This window comes from Epinephelus moara, chromosome 1 (assembly GCF_006386435.1).
Source record: "Epinephelus moara isolate mb chromosome 1, YSFRI_EMoa_1.0, whole genome shotgun sequence".
NCBI lineage: Eukaryota > Metazoa > Chordata > Actinopteri > Perciformes > Serranidae > Epinephelus > Epinephelus moara.
In genome coordinates, this window is record NC_065506.1 from 7,253,994 (window position 1) to 7,278,168 (window position 24,175).

The following is a 24,175-nucleotide window of genomic DNA, read 5'->3' on the forward strand; positions in this document are numbered from 1 at the left end:
CATCTGCTTGTGTCAAATGATTCTGGGCACATGGCTAAACCCAGGGCTGCTGGCCCCTTTGATGTCACCGTGCACGCACGCACACACGCTATCTTGAAAATACTCACACAAGCACTTCTGCGTGCGCCCACACACCCTTTCGCGTACTCCCACCAACACACACACACACACAAACACACGTGCACACTCCCATACAGCTATGTACCGGGCAGCGGTTCACTCGGGCCCCCTCTGGTGCTGTGGTGGCTGGTTTTAATGTCCCTGCCTAATGATCTGGCAAGCGTCGAAAGGTAAATGATAATTTGCTTTAAGTGGAGCCTTTAGGCGGAAAAGCCTTGTAGGGCTTAGCTGTCTCCCTGACATGACAGTGTTTACCACAAGCAGCCCTCGACAGATTTCATTTCAAATATGATTTCTTTATGAAAATCCATCGGATCGACTCACCGACTCTGCTGACTGTTGCACGAACAGACATACATCTGTATTAGTGTGTGTTTGTAATTCTGAGAGATCCTCCATGAAGGCGTCCGGGAGACGATTGAAGACAATTCAGTTGGAGACGGACGCCGGTGGACGGACACAGCAGCAAGAATTACCCACAGAGAGACAGAGGAGAAAATCACTTTTTATTTCTGCGGGAATGATTTTGAGGCTGTGAAAGCACATTCTGAGGAGACAGCACGAACATCCAGCCTTGGTGTTCGTGTCTCTTTGTAGGAGAAATCTGGGCAGTTTCAAATGAGTTTCTCATCACTGAAAGGGGGACTCATTATCACTTTTGTATACTCTCTCCATTCCATTCTTCATCAGGCTTTGTAAGCACAAAAAGTGCTAAAGCAGTTTTTTTTGTTGCCCAATTCTCCTCACTTGTAAATCAGTCAGGAGTTCCTTATGTTATGAGCGAGTGGAGAAACTGCTGAACGTAAATGTCTTAACACCACAGCGTGTTGGGATCGTGACAGCCTTCTGTATTTCACATCTGAGCAAAACTAGAATTGATCATGTTTTTTTTGTTGTGCAAGACACACAAACTGTAAACACAAAGTGTGACACCAGGAACTGTTAAATACGGTTTGCTCATCAACCACTTACCAAATCACAAAAAAAACCCTCTCTAAATGAGACACACTACCAAACACCAGCAACAACACTACTCCGCTGCTAAAACTCAAGGGTTTTATTTGTGAAGTGATTCACAATGTGAATGAACTGATCTCAGACAAGGAGATGTGAGGAAAGAAGGCAGTGTAACAAGAGCAGAGAAAGTGTAGAGGAGGTGAGAGTAAACATCAAAGAAAGGTGAGGAAAATAGACGACAGCTAAGTAAAACAGGAGGCAGTTTAGATCAGTGGAAACAAGATGAGGAGGTGAGTACTTGACAGCTGATCATAACAGTGGCTATAGGGTGGATGTCTTGTCCCCTCTGCCCTCCTGCCTCCTACTTTCATCCTTTCCTCTTTTTTTTATCCCCTCATCAACAAGTTTTCCTTCATCTAGCCCCAGTCAGAAAAATAATCTGTATCTATTTTCCACACCTCTTTCTCTACTGACAAATACTGCATATTCAGAATCATCTTTCACACATCCACACCTTCATTCTCTCAACGCCTTTACTATGCCATTGCTACTGACGAAATGTCTTTGTAACACTGAATTTAACCTATTCGGCAACTTTTTTTCACTCTCATCATCGAGTAGCTGTAAGACACAACAGTCAGAACTGCAGCCTGATTTTAGTGGTTCTCAACTGGTCCAGCCACAGGGTCCAGATTTCTCCTCAGTCTTCAGTTCAAGGTCCACACAATTTAACGTATTCAGCATCATACTTGCATTTGGCCATGTTGACAAGCTAGTTTGCTGTCTCTTTTTAGTGGCTGTCACTTAATCCCTCACTCTACATCAGGAAACAGCACTTCTAAATAGAAGCTGTGTGCTGGAACTTACTTGTCGTCCATTGAGAATGGACTAAGGACCCACTGTTGGACCGTGACCCCCCAGTTGGGAACCTCTGGTTTGCATTTAGGACTTATATTTTGTTTAATCTGTTCCTGCGCATGGGAATTTGGTAATGTATGACAGCAGAAATTATTCTGAGCAACATTTATGGATTCTCAAATATTTTAAATTGAACACTGTGATTTAATATTCTTTTAATTTGAGTTATCTATTGTAAAGAAGAGAAAAAAAGATAGCATAATATGCTAATGCTTTTAAACAGCAATGAACTTTTAATTCTTAAGACTATTTAGACATTGAAATTGGAATATAAATATATATTTACATTTTCAATACTTGTTAACATATACAAGAAAGTATTTATAAAAGTTTAGTCCCTTCAGAGGAGAAGCCCAAAATTACTCAGTTTAAGCCTTCATACAAAATTTTGCCAACAAAACCAAAACCAAATGATGCCTCTTGCGACAAATAGACAAGCTTAGCTAAACTCCAGAGACACTGCAGTTTACTCCGTTATCCAAATAGGGTGCTGCAGTTGGCTCCGAAGGATGGACACCTGAGAGTTTGCTGGTGGATTTACGGAGTGGAGGATAAAGTTGTTGGAGTGTAAAACTACGAATGATGGGGCGTCGGTGGCTTAGTGGTAGAGCAGGCGCCCCATGTACAGGGCTGTTGCCGCAGTGGCCCGGGTTCGGCTCCGGCCTGTGGCCCTTTGCTGCGTGTCGCTCCCTCTCTCTCTCCCCCTTTCACACTTGTCTGTCCTATCCATTAAGGGCTAGAAATGCCCAAAAAATATCTTAAAAAAAAAAAAAAAAAAAAAAAAACTACGAATGATGAACTTTTTGGCTTATTGCCACAGGTTGGCAAATTAAAAGACTGTTAAGACTGTGCCTCTGCCATTCCAAAAGTGCAGCTGCAGGCTACCGGTAAGCTTCATCGTGTCGTCTATGAAGTGTTGTCTTATTTTTCTTCGGATTGTACAAGTAGGCAAGGGTGGAGAGAAAAAAAGTTAGTGTTGCTCTGCCCAAGTCTTGTAATGGTTGGGAAGACCCTGCTGTTTATTCTGGCATCATATTGGCTAAAATACTTCATGTAAGCATGTAAACACATCGGGCAGTGTCGAGGTCATGTCCATATATCCTACGATAAGTCGAAAACATAATTATCATGACAGGCCTATTTGATTTACAGCGGCCTAATGCAGTAGTCTGCTTTATTAGCCTCTTTCTTGTTCCTTGGTGTTGACAGCTGACCCTGGCAAAATGTTCTGAAAAATGAAAAACTGATTCAGAATCAGGTGGAATATTTGTTAATTTGTAGAAAAATAATCTCTGACTGAATATGCGGTTGAATTTTGCGTTGTTTTTTTGTTCCTCTTACTTTTCAGTTAACATACAGTTAAACATAATGATACTCATCTCCTCACCTTAACCAAATCATTTTAGTGGCCTAAATATGACCAGATCTACTTGCCATGAATAGATTTTGTGCGAATAACCATTTTTAGACAGTGTAACAGAAGAGGAAGAGAACATAGATAGACACAGAATGAGAGACAAGTGGTAGACATGTGATCATACAACACAGTTAGGATGTCAGTCACTCACTCTATTCCTGTCACTACCTAAACTGTTCTCTCAGTCAATCACTCAGCCTGTCAGTCAGTGATTTCCTACCCTTCCCGTGAAAAAAGCAACAACAAACCGTCGGGTATACAGAAGTGAAACATTGCACGATAAGATGAGATGATGTATGTGTAATTTGTTTATGCTACATTCATTACGTTATTCTTTGTTTCATTTAAGATGTAATAGTATTAATCTGTTATCTGCAAAGTGGTCTTAATCTGAAGATATTTCTTGTTTCCTAAATCACTGTAGTAGATTGTACCACCTTATCACTTTTTTTTTGAGTATATCAATTGTATCTTTTTTCTCTACAACGCTTCCTTTCAAAAATGTCTTGACAAAACATCCATCTCCTGGGTTATCCTTTTTATCTCTCTACTTGTCTTAAACTGGTGGGAAAAGGCATGCTTTTAAGGAGGGCTGGTGGTAAAGTGATGGGAAATGTGATTTCCGGGCATTAGCAGTACATGTGTATGGTTGGAGTAGCCGCAGGGAAAGGAGATGCTGTTGCTTTAGCTGCTGATTTCTTCCTGCTAAGGGCGAATAGAGGGGAGGCCCTAGGGGCACAAAGCCTCGGGAAACGTCTGGATATCTCTTAAGAGGCTGTTTCCCCCCAGCTGTAATGGAGTGTGGAACATAGAAAAACTGTGTATTTGTAGCATAAAGTTCACTTCATGATCACTTAACTGTGCGGATCAGGAGAGAGATGATGGGAGATACTGGGTTTACACACTGTGCTTAAAGTATTGCTTTTAAGGCATTTTGTGGCATCTGAAGCAACACTGTGAGTACAATATAATTATCAAATTTAAAATTTTGAGATTTCAGATTCATAAGATTCAGTGTTTCCAAACCATTAAACAGTCCCAACAAAGTCACTTAAATTGAAATTACATATGAAATTGACCAGCATTTTCTAATTCAGTCCCTGAAGCTGCTCACAGAGCAGCATTGCTTTTTGTCTGTAACAGGGCATTCTCAGGCCCCGATCAGACAGATCCTGTTTTAGCAGCCTGGTGCAGCTTTTTCTAATCGAGCATTTTTCTTGCTGCTTTCGCATTGCTGAGCTTCTTGCATTTTTCTGCTTTATGTGCCTCGCATTTCTGCAGTAGTTCCCTGAACGCCTTGAGTTGAAAAAACGTCCAACTCAGAGTGAAAAAATGCCCAATGTCATTAGAGTTTTTTCCTATTGCCCAATCAGATGAATTGAGAGGCGGGCCCTCTGTGGTGGCAATGAAAACAAACTTGTAGTGGCTGTTGCTGGATATCCTGAACTCTATGACTTAACCAACAGAAGTATTCAAGATCTGAACAGAAAACAGCAACACATGGTAAAAAGCATGCTAGCTAACAGCTAGTCTGTTTCTTAACATTCAACCTTAACATAGTAATTGAGGCTGTAATTTGTCCAAATACATCCAGCTTGCTTAGGACCACATTAAATTGCGCCAACATTAGTGAAACACAATCCATGAGCTGCATGGATTAAATTAGTACAGTTTAAATGAATGAAAACAACCCAAAAAAACCCTCTAATTTGCCTTCAGGCCTTCAGTTTTCAGATCAAGGTAACCACAGTTGGTAAAGTAGTAAAGCTCAGGATATCCAGCAACAGCCACCACTAGGAACCAACTAGTAGCGGCTGATCAGGGACAGCTTGGACAAAAAAGGCACTGTTTTGCAGCCTGCAAAATGCGCTCTGTCCAATCAGGGCCTAACAACGCTCCAACACATCCAGCAGATATGGAGCAATATTTGTCATTTGTGGTCATGTTAATGTTCACCTGGCAAACATCAGCCCAATGTTTATTCTCCTTTTAGCTCTATTTTTGGTCTCCACCAACTACTGAGAAAAATATCTATGTGTACCAGCTAGTTGCTAACTTTGTCTGTCTGGTGCTGGGCAGGTAATGTACAGGTGGCTTATAAGCACTTTTTCGCTGAAAAGATGCCAGTAAGAATAGTGAGAGTGAACCAAAACAGTAAAACTGTGGGCTGAAAAAACCAAACCAGTAAGCTGAAAGATGCTTAAAAACTCACAGAGCTGAGGGGAACTGGATGACAATGCTATGTGTAATCATCACTATGACTGACACCTCAAACATCCCACATAGTAAACTGATCCATTATTAACATAAACATATTGCATATAGCAGCTTTAATCACTGGAATACTGATCATTATGCATAAAACTGGTGGAGTTGTCCTGAAGTCCAAATTGGCCTTTCTTCCAGCTGTAAAGTTCATTAATTAAGTGAAAGTTTTTGATAAACACTTCTGCTGATGGCAGACGTTTTGCTCGTGTGTATGTTCATTCTGTGGCGTCCGCCCAAGTCAATTCATTTAAAGACACCGACTAACTCCAATTGTGTGGGACCCCTCCTTTGATACGCTATTTTCCTTTCTTCGCCAGCCATCTTTGATTCCTGGGCCGATCCGCCTCCTCTTGCACACAGCTGCCTCCTCGCTTGTTGTTCTTGGCACCACATCCAAAAGTCCTCCAGCCTTTCTGCAGTCCCCTCAAAAAGAAGAGGGACATCAAAAGGCTTTCGCAGGGCTCTGTCGACATGAACATCGCTGAACCTTCCTTGTCTCTCAGACGGCGAGTGGAGTCGATGTATGTAAGGAGGGCTGAGTGGGGTGGTGGAAGCCTCAGACCCCCTTTGGCTCTTTGTGTGTAAACGCGACAGAGGAGGCTAAGGGCCCTCTCCTTTTCCAACACAAAGAGCCCCAAGGTTAAAGCTCAGCCACTGATCCCCTTCCAGCAGCCACGTTCCTTCTCTCCTTTGCCTTCCATTTCATTCCTTGCCATTCCATGCCATGCCACGCTATGCTATTCCTTGCCATTCGTTGTCGGCCGACACATACAGGTGCTGTTTGTCTGACCTTGACTCTTTGAAGAGATTATATACTTAGCAGCCTCCTCCCCTCTTGTTGATAAACACTCTTCCCCTTTCATGTCATCTCTCAACCTCTTCCTTTCTTTCCATCTTTCCCTCTGTCATTGGTAAATGTCCATCTTATTTGCTTTTCTTGACAGTTATGCAAAACAACAGATTTTAAGGTAATTTGGTCTCATTTTTACACTTTAGTGTTTCAGGATTTGTGTATTTTGACAAAGCATTCTGGTCATCTAATGAGGAGATTAGTGTGAGGGACCATTCACTGTACTGGAGCCAAATATCAGATGGATTTCACTGATGATAATGAAAAAATAATAAATATGTGACAAATTGACATCTGGGACAAGATGCCCCCTGGTGGTCTGACGCAAAATTCTCTGGAGGGATACACCCATTGATGTTTTTAGGTGGAAAATCACAATGAGGCTACAACTACTTTGGACAGATGCAAAACCACAATTACACCATTTCACACAATTCACTGTATTTCACATTTTTCCACACAGTTTAACACAGGTGATAATAACCTGTATAATAATAATCTGACAGGGCACAAAACCTGTTCTCCTCAACTTGCCATTATACTGCTCAGTTCCATGTTGGTAAGCAAAAAATTGGTGGCTTTGTTTGCTCGACTGAGGAAGCCCAATTTTACTGGGTTGTTCTGCTGTTTTTATGTTTGGTAATCGTCTCAGAAAGATGCTTGAGATCCTGAAAGCCTGTTCTTGACCAGGTACCATCCCCTCCAAGTACACACATGGGAAAGAAAAAAAAGTGTTTCCTGAGAACCACTCCACATTAAATCCAAAAAGCAACTTCCAGGGTTGAAAAATAAAGCCAAGGTAGTAGTGCCAAAAACTGCAGTTCCTCCAACTGCCATGTGAGGCTGGCTCCAAAAGCAAGTCAATCCCCACAGACCCCCATGTTAAAATGTCCAACTTTACAGCAGAAATAAACATGTTTACAGCCTGGTACAAAAAAAATATTTTTACCTCCATTGCTAATTTCCTTGGAGGGGGACATTTTTATATAATTCAACTTTTTACATTTTATTAAGGCTTAAAGTTCATTATTATTAGGGGCGTGGCTCCTCTGAGTGACAGGCTGTCTGCGATCCACCCTTTCATCCTAATGTAATAGAGACAGAGGCAATTATAGATACAAAGAGACCTCATTCTCAACATTTACTCTTTTACCTCTTTGTCTGTATCCCCTTTCCAGTCCACTTGAGCACACTTATCTTGTGATATATTGCGGCAAGCTTTTACTGATTTTTTTTCAAGATGTGCTCTAACTACTACATTTAATACTGCAAATATCAAAATCACAATCACACACACCATTTTCCTAAAGGGCATCTTGCATCATCTTAAACTAATTCCTGATCTCAATTTTACATGCTATTTTCTATTAGACAGAGGATATGTATACTGTATATAAATCTTGAATATTATAAATACGTCTCAAATTTAATCTGTCTTTTTTTGAGGTGCATCTCAGTGCTGTCATGCAAAGCAGAGGTGACATCTTGGGTCCTGCTAATCAGAACAGTGGGCTGTTCGCTGCATATGTCTGGTAACTGGGTGTAAATGTGTCTAGCTGTTGTGTTGTGGCCCTGCAACGCATCCCGTGTGATAATAGACCTGGCAGCAAACAGGGCAAGGAGGGGGGATAGGAGGGTTTTGCAGGGGGGGGGGGGGGGGGGGCGTTGACGGGACACCGTGTGTGTGTGGCATATACATATTCACATGGGTGCATATACATGTTTATATGCAAGTGCGTCCCTGTGTGTGTGACTGGGCTCGTCGGTTACCAGGGAAATGGATGTGTTGGCCTCATCAGAGAGTCTCCAGCTGGTGGAGAGGCTTCGGAAGCGGCGCCTTGGCAGCCGCCCGGTCAGGGGGGAGTTTGCATCTGTGCTGCCTTGGCACTGGACTGGATTGTGGTTGTGGTGGATGGAGGTGGATGGAGTGTGCGTATGTGTGTGTGTGTGTGTGTGTGTGTATATATATATATATGTGTGAATAGGGGTTTGTGCATTGAAGGTTGAGGGGGCTGAGGGCCATCCCTTTTCACCTCTTAACAACCCCTCACCTTCCGCACGTGCACACACAAGCTCAGGCACGCACACACACGTGGCTCATTGACATAATTCATTCCCTTCCCTCCAACCCTAACCTTACCCTAACCTAATTTCTTAAACCTGCAATTATGTTTTTTTGGCCACTTGGGGGTGATTACTTTTTGGAATTGTGCCCTTAGTCACCTGGTTGTAAGTCTAGTTTTCGCTCTCTTTTCTCCCTGTTTTGCTCTGCTTTGGTCTCTACCAGTACCTCTGAGAAATAGCTGACTTTTTAGCTGCTAAATGTTGGGCTACATTCACCAGAAACATGACACCTGGGTGGACATGCTAATTTTTTGCTTTTTTTCTGGCGCAGTAGTATCTAACTTCTGCAACAGTTTGTCATGTCAGCCACAAATTCCGTCCACTCCAAGCAAGCAGCGCTCAAACATCATTTGAAGGAGAGACTGAGTAAGAAACAGATATAAAATGACTTTTTGGATGCATTTGTGATGACAAATGTGTTGTCTGGGGGAAAAAAAGCATTCTCATCTACTGGCAGTGGCAAAAGAGTCTATTGGTTATTTTTGGTGGCTTTTCCCGCATTTAAAAAAACCTGCATGTATGTGCTAATTTTTATGGAAAAAGGGTATAACTATATCTGTATGGCATGGTGCTGAGCAGGTAGTGTTCAATGGGTTTTGCACTAAAGATTTTGCACTGAAACCATCTGCGTGCTGTGCCTGCAACACTATGAGAGCAGTGAGAGTGACCCAAAACAGTACAATTGTAGACTGGTAGGGCTCAGTGTCAGTACTAAATAACTTTAAGGTTATGGACCAAAATAACCCACTAGGAAGTATTCTATTATTCCTGTACCAAGATCTAGAAAATAAAAGAATATTTGTATGGTATTGCTTGCAGTGAATCAACGTAAGCATTTTTTTGATTTAATGCGACATTTACTTCAGCTGCTTCAACTCATACAGTTTGTGGTGTGTTGAAGTTGAACACGGCATATTTGACGGAGGATAAACAGGGGAAGCTCACTTTAAAGCTCCAGTAGGCAACATTGTTTTGGTATAATTGAGTTAAAATTGTATAATATCCTCTAAGCATAATGTAAATCAAGTGGTCTGAGACAAACAATAGGTTTCTGCACCTCACCATGGCTCTGTGTTCAGCCTCTAAAGAATCAGTATCGCGCCGATGTGCATCAACCAATCAAAGGTCAGCTCAGACCACTGCGTTCCTATTGACTGTTCTACTGCATATGCGCATTCTCGTGCCGCTGGCAGAAGGGGAGAGCAAGCGGCAATGGCGAACAGTGCACCAGGTAAAATAGCTATTCCAGCACAGCAACTGCCTACACGGCTAAACAACCCAAATAAAGGAAGACAGAACTCGGTTCCCCGGAGGGAGGGGAAGGGTGAGGTGGGCCCAGGCCTGGCCTGAGGGCACGAGGGTCGGCCATGGGAGCGGAGTCGAGGGCTCTCTGCAGAGAGTATGTGCAGGTCCGCGAGGGAGGATGGGGCGGGCTGCTGCGCGGAGAGGGAGAGCCGAGCCGAGGGGGTATATGTGCGGGGCCGCGAGGGAGGGATGGGGCAGGCTGCTGCGCGGTGAGGGAGAGCAGAGGCTCCCAGAGAAGGAGAAAAAGAACCAAGTAGGATAAAATACTCACATGCTCGTCTAGTAGGAGGGGCTCAGTGCGGAGACGAACGAAACCTAACTCAGATGAGACTCAAAAATCAACCGTTTTCAGGCTTTCTACCTACTGCAGCTTTAAGTTTACATCATAAAATTTGTCATATTGTAGCGAGGCAGTAACTTATAAAAGGAACATTTAATTGAAGCCGTTACACACATGCCATAGATCCACAGCAAAACACACCTCAAAGATTTTCAGATGGGTTTAAACACCTGAACTGTGGAGGAACTCCGGACGGCACTCTGTCAGAAGACTCCACTCACAAACATCCACGTGGGACTGAGCTCGAAATACAACGATGCCGGTGTGTATTTCCAATGCGTTGTCAATCACAAAGGGGTTCACTGGTTCAGCCTTTTAGACAGTTTCTCCAATCATCATGCATACACCGAGCGTCCTCTCCCGCCTACTGCTCCATTAGGTCCCAGGGAAGCTGAGCCTCCCTGGAAGTGATGGTTTTGTCGCATTTATCCAATGACAGTCTCGCTTTGCTGCATGAAAAAAACCTGCTCAGCCACGACTCATAGGTAATGCTTGGAGGCTCCGGGTCCACCGTGCTGACACGAGAATGTACGACAGGGAGGTCGCTTTTGAAAACTGGTGATAAACAGCTGATGTTTGAACATCACAGTCATGATGTTAAATGCATCCTAGCGCACGTTTAATCCAATGTAAATTCTTCTTCTTTCTTCTATGAAATTTTAGGGAAGTTCAGCCTCCCTTGTTGTCTCAGAGCAATCACCCCTAATACATACCAGTACATTCACATATAGTCACATTGTGTTGGATGGCTAGCTTTTGCTGTGTTGTTGCCAAACTAATCCATAATGCGTTGCACAACATATGTCATTGGTTCGTGTAAATCACAGATGGCAGTATTTGTTAAATGCACCATAGGAAGAACAGGAAGAGCTCCTTTTTTCCCAATATATGGGTTTACCACACTGCTGGACTTCAATAGCCTAAGTTAACTATTTCTGCGATGTAACAAACTTTTGTTACCGTTTGTTAGCAAGTTACAACACATACAAACTGTGCATAGCTCCTTTTATCTTGACTGAATCAACTGTACAAGAGTTTGGAAAGATTATATCTGAATCTACCTTCCAGTGACATTTTTTTAACACTTCAGTTTTTTTCACCAATTGCTAATTTACAGTTAGCAAACAGAGGGGTTTTTACCCTCTTCAATAAAACTCTTTATTCACTGCAATAACTCACCATTCTGCAGCTAAATATCAGGGCAGGTAACCGGCTCAGTAGAAAGAAGCTCAGTGATCTATTGACGAGGGCGAGCACATCCCCAGCTTGCTAGCATGTTAGCTGTTAGCTCACAACAACAACCAAAGATTTTGTAAAGATGCAGATAACTTTTACTGGGTCTTATTGAAGAGAAGCACCGTCAAGGAAGTGTGGATTTCATCCTAATGTAATACAGATAGAGACAATAATAGATACAAAGAGACCTCCTTCTCAACATTTTCCCTGTTACCCCTGTCTTTATCCCCTTTCCAGTCCCATTTTCTCCCCCCCTTCTCCCTCTACTCCTCCTCTCAATCTGGCCTCCCCCTCTATTTTTTCCACCTCATTTTTCTCCCCTTCGCTCCATTATTCACTCTTTCTATTCACCCTCATTTATCCTTCTTTCCCCTTTGTCTGCTGCTCTCTCCTTCTGCTCTTTTGAGCCTCCTCTCCTTGAAACTTCTGTCCTCTATCTATCTATCTATCTATCTATCTATCTATCTATCTGTCTATCTGTCTGCATGTCTGTCTGTCTGTCTGTCTATCTATTAGTCTAATCCAGTCTGCAGTCTATGTGGATCCTCCACATGCTTGACTGTATTCATTTCAATCGAGCGTCTTATTCCTTGCTCATTCATCCCTGTCCCAGCTGTTTTTATCCGCCAGCGACTGTCGTTAATATGTTTTTCCACCACATGTGCTGTGGATTATAGAGCCTAATGACAGCGACGATAGCAGGAAGTTGTCTGGGATGAGTGTTCAGTCGGACTGTAGCCCTAGTGGTTTGGATGGGCCACGTATCAGAGACCATGGGTGAAATACAAGCCACCAGGAAATGAACTTCAACATGATTGGCTGACCCCCGACCCGAAGCTGCTTTGCTTTGTTCTGATGGTGGGCAAGTGTGAGGTGTACGGTTTTGTGTGTACGTGTGATTGTTTTGTTGTGTCTATGAATATGTTGTCTTTGAAAATTAAGCTGACATTGCATTTGAGGATGATGTTTGCTCTGGATATAGTGCGTGTGTTTGGGGGGGTTAAGAATTGTAAAAGGAGAGGACTGGAGTTAAGAAAAGGGCATCAAATAGGGAGCATGTCAGGTTTCCTCTAATCTCTATATGCGCGCACACACACACACACACACACACACACACACACACACACACACACACACACACACACAATATTATTATCCCCGTCCTCCACCCCACCACTAATCACTCACACGGCCTGGATCAGACATATTTCTGATTTTCGGTACATTCTTGGTGTACCCAGCTGTCCCTTTTTGTTTCATGTCACTGCGGCCATGTGATAAAAAGTATGCAAGTCATGATGATAGTCATCTGTGGAAAAGATGAAGGGGAAAGCGGCTGGAACAGGACCAAGAGCTACGACACACCCTGTCCCTTCAGATCAACTTTTAGAGATCGCTAATGGAAAGATGGAGAGAATTATGGTCTTCACTCGTTCGCCTACTTTTATCACTTCTCCTCTGCTCATATTTCTGCCTTTGATATCTCTTTTCACAACAGTTAGAGTCTCAGGAAGTGTGTGTACACATTCTGTGCATGTCCATATGTATGTTTCTCTGTGTCTCGCACATGTTTCTCAGTAGAAATGGTTTTCATTGTTGCTATTTTGAGGAAGGTAAGTGCTGTCTAATGACGGCGAGAGCAGAACCACATAAAGATGTGAACTGTACAGCGTCTGATACTAATACACAGCATTCATGACAGCTGGAACGAAACCTTTGCATTAGATCAATATCTGAAGTCAACCTCTTATGCCATCTACGTTTTTAGAGTTAGTCACAGCTTTTTGGATTTAGAGTCAGCTGTGAAAAATAAAGGTAGGTAAAACATGCAGTTCTTGTTTGAGAAGCATTCATTTATGCTTTTTTGTTATGATTAAAACTTTGACAGGTTTGACACTATTGGCTTTGATTATACAATTTTGTTTTGCACCATTGTGTGTCAGCCATGGCTATTACTGTAATTGAAGACACTGCTGCAAAGCTGTTGTTAGCTAACCAGTGGAAACTGGAGGGTGGGCAGTGGGCACTATGTTTCCACATGTTAAAGTGGCTAGCTGGCTATCTCTAACTGGACAGTGCTTTGAAATGGAGCGCTTAAGCTCAGTGAGCCAATGGAGGGCTGAAAGGAAAGGCCTCTTGTATTTACGTTTTTTTTCCTCTGGTACTGGGCTATTAAAAGCAAAATTAATCAAAACTGACATCCCTTCACCTAATTATCTTCCAAATATCATCATGACCATAATTGTCCCCTGCCTTTAAAGTCAAGATATCTGGATAACTTCAAACATTGGAACGTTGTCTCCGTAGTTATCATTCTTTTAAGAAATACAGATGAAGAAGAGGGCTGTGTAGCAGTTGTTTAAAATGACTTCTATTAACCTTTACTGTCTATTGAGTATTGACCTTTTTGTCCAAGTTTTATTGAATCTGCTTTAAAGCATAATTTCAGATATTTTCACCCATGGGTCTCCATTTGCTGCCTTCGTGACTATTTAAAATTTCAGTGCGTACTTCACTATAGAGCTTTGAAAATTCACAAGTAAAGCCAGCCCTGCACATCTCTGTCCATTACACACTCACAGCTGGTTGTGTTAAAGCAGATGAGGCCTCAAAAAAAAAAGGAAAAAAAAAAGAAACCTCCAAATACATAATCCTGTATTTCACATCTGTATCTAGAGAATTATTGGGGCCCATGGCACACCTTTTGGTACGCACCCATCTCAAAGTGAGCTTCTGTACTGTATAGCACTCTGTATGTGTGTATTTGTGTGTGTGTTGATTGGTTGGGGAGAGAGTTTCTGGTGCTTCACTTCCATGTTCAACAGCATGTTTGCGTGTCTCAGCTCAGAGCGTCTCTCAGCCTAATCCGTCCTTATCTCCCAGTGCGACAACACAACAAGAGGATCTTTAAAGAAGACATTTCTCTTTTCCACGGCGCTGAGCTGCTCTACTGATACTGTTTTAGTGCTGACTGCTCGTGCATACGTGTGCGCGCAATGCCTTTTCTCTTCTTACAGACTCATTTCATCTGAGCACATACATGAGTGCCTTTAATTCTGCGAGAATAAGCGTGTGTGCGTGGGCCTGAGCTTGTGCATGCCAGTGTGGATGTGAATGCTGTTGTCATTCCAAAGCTCCTCCAACATCAAACTCAGACTAAAGGTTGTCTGCACGTCTTGACATTAGATAAATGCCTGGTCGGGTTGTACACACAGCTGTACCAATTCTCCGATAGGTCTCTCTCCTTCTTTCTATCTCTCGGTCTCTCTCTCTCCGTCCGGGCTGATCTAATGACTCATAGGAATGCATCGAGCCGCTTGTCAGAGATCAATCATCTTCGTCAGGTCGTTCTACCGATTGTTTGAGTAGTGGGCCATTAGAGAGGAGCTGTTTGGAGGTGTTTTGTGAACCTAAGCGGCTCCAAAGGTCAGCTAGAGAGAGAGACAGAGGCAAAGAGTGAGAGAGAAACATACAAAAAAGTGTGTGAGTGTGTGTGTATGTGTGTGTGTGTGTGCGGCCGCTTCAGACGGTAGGCGAAGGAGAGGCAGCAGACAGGTGGAGGCATGGAGATAGAAAGACAGGCCTTGTCAGCCCTGTTGCGTGACTTCGCTGCCCTTTGTTAGTATGAATCCTTAAACAGCTCACCACAAGTACAGAACCTGAGATTAATAATTCCCACGCACCGCCTGACATCCATCCCTGATCTGAAATATGCATGGCGGAGAAAAGAAGAGAGACGTGGGGATGAGGAGGAGAGGGGTGTGGAAGAGGGGGAGACCAAAAGGGCCCGGCTGCCGAGCCTTTTGGAGGAGCGATAGATTCTGTTTTATGTGGCCTGTCAATAGCACCTAATGAGGAAACCCACCTGTGATTTGCGTTGTGCAATGAGAGAAACCCTTGGCCATAAACTGCTAACACGAGGTGCCATCAACTTTTCAAAGGTCCTCCCTCCTGAAACAGCCACATCTCCTCTTTTGAAATGAAGTTGTGAGATGGTGTAATTTAAAGTTGTTCAGTAACTGGATAGAAGATGTTTCCTTTTTCTCCATTTTGAAAGAGATTCGGTGATTGTGTGTGTGTGTGTGTGTGTGTGTGTGTGTGTGTGTTTGTCTCTCTGTGTGTGACACCGTCTGTCCTTTGAAAAAAAAATGGACTGGGATTTCAGCAGAAACAACAATTGATGATTAAAAGGTTTTATTGCCAAGCTGTCTGCAGAGTTACAATCATAATGCTGAGGTCATTTGAACAGGCTGAAACTTTGCTGCTCATCCATGTGTGGCTGCAGGAAGTAAAACGCTGTGGCATCTCATTTTAAAGCAGAAGAGGTGAGCGGAGTCGACACCAGATATGAAACCTGAATTTCTGTTGAGGTTTGGCTTTTAAACCTGCTGTTTTTACAGTAATCTGACCGCTGCGGTTGAAGTTGTGTTTATAAATGGGAGCTGATTTAAGGCGGTTGCGTCTTGCCAGTAATTGGCGGTGTGGCGAAGACCTCTGTTGCAGACTCGTCTCCTATCAGAAAACACTTCATAGGAAAAAGCTGAATTAAAATCAGCTGTTTAGCAGATAATGTAAAGGCAGGTTTCTGTTATGAGGATATGAATGTGATGAATAGCTTCAAGTTTCAAATGCAAAGGCGAAGACAGAGAAAGGGAGTAAAAGAAAATGCCAGTGTCTTCTGCTAATAAAAGTCTGCTGCCACACAAAACTGCACGCTGCAGCTATCAAACTGAAGGCCCGAAACTCATCATTTTTTGCGGAATATGATAAACAAAGGACATGATAAATACACAGCCAGGCAATTATCTTATTTCCTTTGGCTGCTAGTTTATATTCTTAATGCTACTTTAATCTACTTTTTTTGTTTGTTTATTCATTTTTCCCCTTGTTTTTCATTTTTTGGTTGTTCCTTCCCAGTTCTCACAAAGGGGGAGAGAAAAAGTAGGGCGCTCACTTTGCAATTACTACTCAACCCCAGACTACTTCTTTATAAGGCGCTGAATTATTTTGTTTTAAAAACAAACAAACAAAAAAGCGACTTTCAACCGGGAAGAATATTTAATTGTTTTTTGATTACTTAGGAATGGGCCATGGGAATAGGCCTTTGTAAATATTTAAACAGATTCAGCATGATGCCATATTTCCATTCTGCCATTAATGTTTTTAAATGATTGTTATTGTCATCTGGGTTTGACATTCACAGTGAAAATTATTTACTAAAAATAGAGAAAACAAAACAAAAAAAAAAGTAGACATTGTTGTCTTTTTTCTGTGTCAGTTCAGGCGAGGGCAGTGAAATGAGATCCAGAAGTGAAGCTGTAAGGAGACGAGTTAACAGCAGCTCCACACGGCTTTATGCTGTGTCCTGCATTTTCTCTGCTCCCCAACGGGTGGCAGCAGCGAGCAGGCAGCCCCAACAGAAGGCTGCCACTCAGTGATTATAATTTATGATCCATTTCTATTATAGGTGGGGTGTACAGAGACAGTTACAGTAATAATTATCTGGACTGAAGTGTTTCCAAGGCAACCAACATCCCCCCCCCCCCCACCCTCCTAACACGGAGAGTGGGATGTGTTTGTGTGTGTGTGAGTGTGTTGGTGTGCGCACGTGTGTGTGCATTGCTTGACATGGGGAAATAAGGGAGTCATGGGGCCTTACTACTGAGCTTAGCTTCGCTCTTAGCTACACACACACACACACACACACACACACACACACACAAACACACACAGATCGACTTTGCATCGTGCTCTCCTGCGGCCTCCTCTTCACAGTAAAGAAATCATTGACTTTTAGTTTTGAGAAAGCTTTTGTTAAAAACCTGCTTGTTTAAGATCACAGAGAGTAGTTTGTATTCCGCTTTGATTCCTCAGTAAATTAATTAATGCCACCAGGAACAAAGACATGAAAATACAAGTGAACAACATTTGAATTCTTATCTAATAGATCTGAAGTACGATTTGAGAACAACAGTATCTCAAGATATTCAATGTCACCTTTTTATTTCAATATTTTGCCGTCATTAAATCACCCCGCCTGTACTCCTTGAAGGATAAATCCTAGTGTATTTTTTTGTGTAAAGGTCCACGCCTGATTAAATAAAGGATTATGTTATTTCCTTAACAGTGCCTGAGGAACTTCCATTCCACTCTCCATCTCTCTTAAATATATACTTTGATTCCCTTGAAAGTGTCGCATGCAATTACTAATTACAATACTACTGTTAAACGCAGGGACGTAAGTAGAGGACACAATGATTATGTGTTATAATTCTAGTTCTGTGAACACAGGCAGAGCCCTGTAACAGGGATCTATGGGTTTAACCTTCATCCTTGTGCATACCGTGCATGGAACATTTGCATAATGTACGCTCAGTCATCCACCTCGGAATAAACCTGTTAATATGAGTCCCGTAAAAAGGGGCTATTTACCAACCACTGCAGTCGCTGAAGTTCAGTATGGAGTAACAGGTCAGTGTAGAGTCAAAGTGTTCTGTCTGTGTTCATATGGCTACCATTATAAACCTTTTCAGGCATGAAATATTCAACATTGCTGACACATCTGTACAAGTGATGCCTTTAGGTGTCTTTTAGGCCAAGGTCACTTACCATGAAGGCATACTTCACCCCCAAAATGACTATATGTATATCAATTACTCACCCTGCGTCATGTTGAGTTGGTATTTTTCTCCCATGCCCCTGGTAAATAAAGAATCCAAAAATGGAAAAAAAATTCTTGATGAATTGAAGTAAAAGTGTTCCGCATTTAACAACTACAAAACTAAATCAAAACATCTGTTTACAAACTCACACAACTCATGCAGTGTGATTCAAGTCTCATTATCCAGCCGTATGATTAGTACTTCCTAAACAGGCTGGGCTTTCTGCTGGGGAACTGAACTGAAAGTGAAACTTATCTAAGCTCTCCTTAAATCCAGACATTATTGACAGTAATCGACAGAACAGTAATTTTACGTTGTTGTACACGGGAGCTGCTGGCCTACCAATGCCTCAGTCAGTAAGTTTGTTTTGAATTCACCAAAGTCACATAATAACACAAACTTCCCACTGATGCAGTGGTAGACCAGCAGCTCCTGTGTTCAGTGAGGTCAAATTACTGTTTTTGTCAGTGGAGTCTGGCTTTGAAAAGAGCATGAATAAGTTTCACTTTCTGTTCAGTTTCCCAGCTATCTGTTCGGGAAGCACTGATCATACGACTGGATAAATGAGACTTGGATTATACTGCCAAGTCATGTGAGAGTTTGAAAATGGATGATTTCTTCATGAATTTGATGTTAACATGGGGTGAGTTATTGATATACAAGTGATCACTCTGGGGGTGAAGTATTCCTGTAAAGGTTTAATGTGTAGGATTTATAGGCATTTTGCGAGAGGTTGCAGACTGAAACCTGGCGTCTAGGAGAACTATGGTGGCCAACACAATAACGTGAAAGGTGAAAACACAAATGGCCCTATCCAGCGCCAGTGCATGGTTTGTCTGTTCTTGGTTACTGTAGAAACAACATGGCTAAGTCCATGGAAGAGAACCAACTTGCTCTGTATGTATAAACGGCTCATTGTAGGGTGATAAAAACAGGATTTTTAGATTTTTAGTTTTAAACACTAAAAAAAATGTAATTATGAATATTACATTCAATTTCTGCCAGTAGGTCTCCTCAAGTCCTAAACACTGGATCTTTAATGTTCATTCAGACATGACAGGACATTTATGAAATGAGTCACAATGCTCTCATGATGTTTGGCACCTGGTGTGCGAGAGGTAGCAGAGCGGTAGAGAGAGAGCGGGAGCAGTAAGTTGAAAATGCTGTGGAAAATGAGATTTATTTCTGTGAAGATTTATTTTGTAGATTACCTTAATTTGTATCCTGTGCTGTGATAGTGCCTTTTTTCTCTCCTTGCCCTGGCCTGCTCTTTTTTTTTTTTTTTAATACTTTATTCAACAATACAATGTACAAAAAAGGTATAAAACCAGGACACAGCAATACATGAGAGCTGAAAACAACTGTAATTAAAGATGAGTGCCATTCTACAAAAGCTGAAAATTAAATAATTATAATATCAATACATGGTAGTATTGTCAATCAGACCAAAATTTTATTGTTATTCTACACTGAAAGAATAAATGGATCGACACTGTATCATCATGTCGCCAAGAAGAACAAGAGTTATCAACATCCACATATCTGGAAATGATAGAATCCACTGGATAGATTTTATGCAAGATTTTAAAATTCTTTTACTTTGTTAGGAATACAAAACTTAAAACCTAAAAGCCATGTTTTTTTTGCCAGTTAATCTCTTCCAAATGTGAGTTCCAATAAAATTTCCCAGTGGGGGTGCTTTTGTTTATTTTGAAAAAAAATCGACAAATATGTCTATTATTACATTTCTTGTCAAATATGTTGATACCATTCAAAAGCAATGCAAATGGAGTCTCAAATCAAAAGTGACCTCTAATAAGAGGATTAAACCAGAAGGAATAGAATTGTTTTGAATTGTTCTGTTAATTACATAATTGTATTCTTTAAAAGGAATTGGAAAGCTGTGTGTACTTATAAAATGCTCACAGGATAATATACGGCCATGTTTGTCAAAAAAATGGACAAAATGTTAAAAATATTATATTGATAGAACAGAGTTTCATGTGGAGAAAAATTGTGGACAAAGCATAACTTACAGGCAAGAAGGGGTTGCTGAACCAGAAGTTTTTTTAGGTGAGCACTGGCCTGCTCCTTCTACAAGCTTGAGCTAAGATAATGACTCAGTCGGTGTCCTGGTCGACCAGAAAGAGGCTCTGTTGGACATTTTATCACTGTGAAAGCACCAACGGACAACATATGTGAGTAACAGAGACTGGCAAAGTGGACATGTTTTCTGCTCTCAACAGATTTTTGTGCTTCATGGAGTAGTGCTGCTTGTGAACTTCTCTGCATGGGACAGTCGCATGGTGAAGTTGTTCACATTACTCTGGATACTATAACCCCAAATCAGACATGTAAGCTGAGACTGTAAAGTTGCATAAGCCTATCTGAACTTTCAATGCACTTTTAAGAACCATGCCTCCTCCAGTTCAAAAGGTGGCCAATAAAACGTTTTGAACAAACAGTCCTTTTATCAGTATTGTAAAGGAGATTTTCATGATGCTTTCATGGCAGCTGGGGGAAAAGAGGAATTTTCAAAGTTCAGACGTTTTGACGTAGCTGCAGAGGCTACTACTAATTATGATGACTTGGTTTGGTTAAACTGCTGCCTACATGCCTGGGTGTTGCTGCTTCTAGTTACTGGGATCTGATATAACAACATCTGACTAAACAGCAGTGAAAGAAAAACACTTAAAGCTGTTGTGAACAGACTGCTTATCATTACAAGGTTATGTCCGTGAACACACAACCAATGTTTGTTGCTCAAAATAGCCCACAAGTGGAGGAAGCTTTCCCACATATGGACAAAATGTTAAAGATGAAGAAAAACTGTGATGCTCCATTTGGGGATTCATATGTTTGGCTGCGTTGTTATGAACAAGGTGCATAAACACTGGATTCCTCTCAGTTTGTGTTATAGATTGACACTCATACTACTGTAGTAAGGTGTCAAACACTCAACACTGTGTTTCTCTCAGGAGCCTCTCTCACCTGCTGTCTTTCCCTTAACACCTGCTTACATTCCTGTATCTTCCACTTCTGTCTATGTCCCCTCTGCCACCTCAGATATCTCTGGAAAAATCAGAAAACACTACAGACAGTTTTAGAAAAGGGTTGAGCCGTCAAAGCTAGAGGCGCAATTCCTGGAACAAGGCAGTGGAGTTGCACTCCTCCTGACAGCGGGTAAGGCCGCAGACTTTACTATTCCTGAGACAGAAACACCTGTAGAGACTCTTCCTATCATACTCAGCTTGTGACGCTCCTACAGTCTCCTTCACTGGTGTGACAGACAGGATTCCCACACTAGTTCTGGACCATCTTAGGGCTATGCATGTGGATACAGCTCATCACCCAGAGACTATACCTAACTCCAGAAAAAACCCACCATTTGTACCTTTCACAGGGGTCACAGGTGACCATCTGGACTATGGAGTCATAGGACTGCCATGAAAAAATAATACATCTGTAAAAGAATAAGAAAATAAATGTGGACATATAAAGAATAATAAATAAAAGAATAAATAAGTAAATAAAGAATGTGGAAATACAAAGACAAATAATTTGAATTTGGAAATATAAAGAGATAAGAAAATATAAGAGAACAGATAAGCATTTTTTCCCCCTATATATCTGTTCATTTATTTCTCTCTCTCTCTCTCTCTATATATATATATTATTTTTATGCCTCTGTGTTGGCAATAGTTGTAGCTGCAGGCCTAATGGTTTGGGGTTGTCTGCCACATTCTCTTGAACGTTACATCTTAAGAATGCCTTGAAAGAATTTCTTCAATTTCACACAACAGCCATCAGCATGCAAGGATGAACTGATTAGAATCTGATAGCCAAAGGGCAGTGTCATTGTGACCTTGTGTCCATTTCATTCTTTTGAATGCGATAACTCATGGACACCTTGAGAGATTTTTTTCAAATTTGGCAAAAACATCCACTTAGAATCAATGATAAACTGATTAGATTTTAGTGGTCTAAGGTTGAGGTTACTATGACCTTACAAAACATGTTTTTGGCCATAACTCAAGAATTCATATGCTTATTATGACAAGATTTTACACAAATGTCTAATAGAATAAAATGATGAAGTGACATTTTATATTTGCCCTGTGGGCCCATCACCTGCAGGGACAGTAATCAGAGTTTGGTGTAATGTGTCGGCTTGGGGCCCCAAGTGTGCTGATTCCTGGCTCTGGGGACGTGGAACCTCACCTTTCTGGTCGGAAAGGAGCCAGAGCTGATGCGGAAGGTGAAGGTCAGCACTGGTTCTGGAACCAAACACCTGGAGTGGCGCAAGACTCACCTTTTCTAGAGTTGCCCAGGGTGAGAGGTGCCAGGCGGGTGTGAGGATACTCATGAGCTGATTGCCGCTGTGTTGGGGAACGAGAGGGTTGCCTCGATGCGACTGCGGGTTGCTAAAAGAAGGTCTCTGACTGTTGTTTGTGTATGTACCGAACAGCAGTACGAAGTACCCAGCCTTCTTGGAGTCTCTGGGCAGTGTCCTGGAAGGGGTGCTGGCTGGGGACTCCATAGTTCTTCTAGGGGACTTCAACGCTCACATGGGCAGTGATGGAGAAACCTCGAGGGGGGTGATTGGGAGGAACGGCCTGCCTGACCTGAGTGGTGTCTTTTTTATTGAACTTTTGTGCAAGTCATGGATTGGCCATAACAAACAGCATTTTTGAGCACAGGGAAGTTCATAAGTGTACCTGGTACCAGAACACCCTTGGCCAAGGATTGATGATTGACTTTGTGGTCATATCAGCAGACCTGCAGCCGCGTGTCTTGGACACTTAGGTGAAGAGAGGAGCAGAGCCGTCAGACCTGGTAAACCCAAACATGTAATGAGGGTGAAGTGGGAACGTTTGGCTGAGTCCCCTGTCCGTGAGATCTTCAACTCCCACCTTTGGAAGAATTTTGAGTGCATCCCAGGGGAGGTTGGGGACATGGATTCCAAGTGGTCCATGTTCAAAGCCTCCATTGTGAAGGCGGCTGCTGGGAGCTGTGGTCAGAAGGTTGTCTGTGCCTGTCGTGGCGGCAACCTAAGATCCTGCTTGTGAACACCAGCAGTGAGGGAGGTCATCAGGCTGAAGAAAGAAGGCCTTTTGGGTCTGGCAGGCTCAGGGGTCACCTGAAGCAGCAGACAGCTACTAGTTCACCAGAAGGGCTGCAGCTGTGACAGTCACTGAAGCAAAAACTTGGGTGTGGGAAGAGTTCGGGGAAGCTATAGAGAAGGAATTTTGGTTGGCCTCAAGGAAGTTCTGGCAAACCACTAGACACATCAGGAAGGGAAAGTAGGGCTTGTCTCAGGCTGTGCTCAGCAGAGAAGGAGAACTGCTGTTCCAAACTGGGGAGCACTTTGAGGAACTCCTGAACCTGGCTGTCACATCCACCATGGAGGAGGCAGAGCCTGATGACTCGGGAAACTCTTTCCCATATCCCTGACCGAGGTTGCTGAGGTAGTCTAAAGGCTCCCAGGCAGCAAGGCACCAGGTGTGGATGAGATTTGCCTTGAGATGCTGAAGGCTCTGGACATTGTTGGGCTGTCTTGGCTTACACGCCTTTTCAGTGTCACGTGGTGGTTGGATACAGTGCCTGCAGGGTAGCAGTGGCTCCCATTTCCAAAAAAGGGTGTGGGGTGAAGGTGTGCTCCAACCATGGGGTATCAACTACTGGGCCCTGGCCGATTGTCGTACCTTGGGTTCAGGAGGAGTAATGCAGAAACCGTCCTGGCTGTGGAACAGTGGAACAGCTCTTTACCCTTTTGAGGTTGTTGGAGAGGTCGTGGGAGTTTGCCCATCCAGTCTACATGCGGTTTGTAGACTTCCACAAGGCTTAGGAGGAGGAGAATCTTGTGGGAGGTACTGCGGGATTACAGGGTACCGGGCTCACTATGAGCCACCCGGTCCCTGTATGGCCCAAGAGAGAACTGCGTCCACATACTCAGCTTTAAGTCAAACACATTCTCT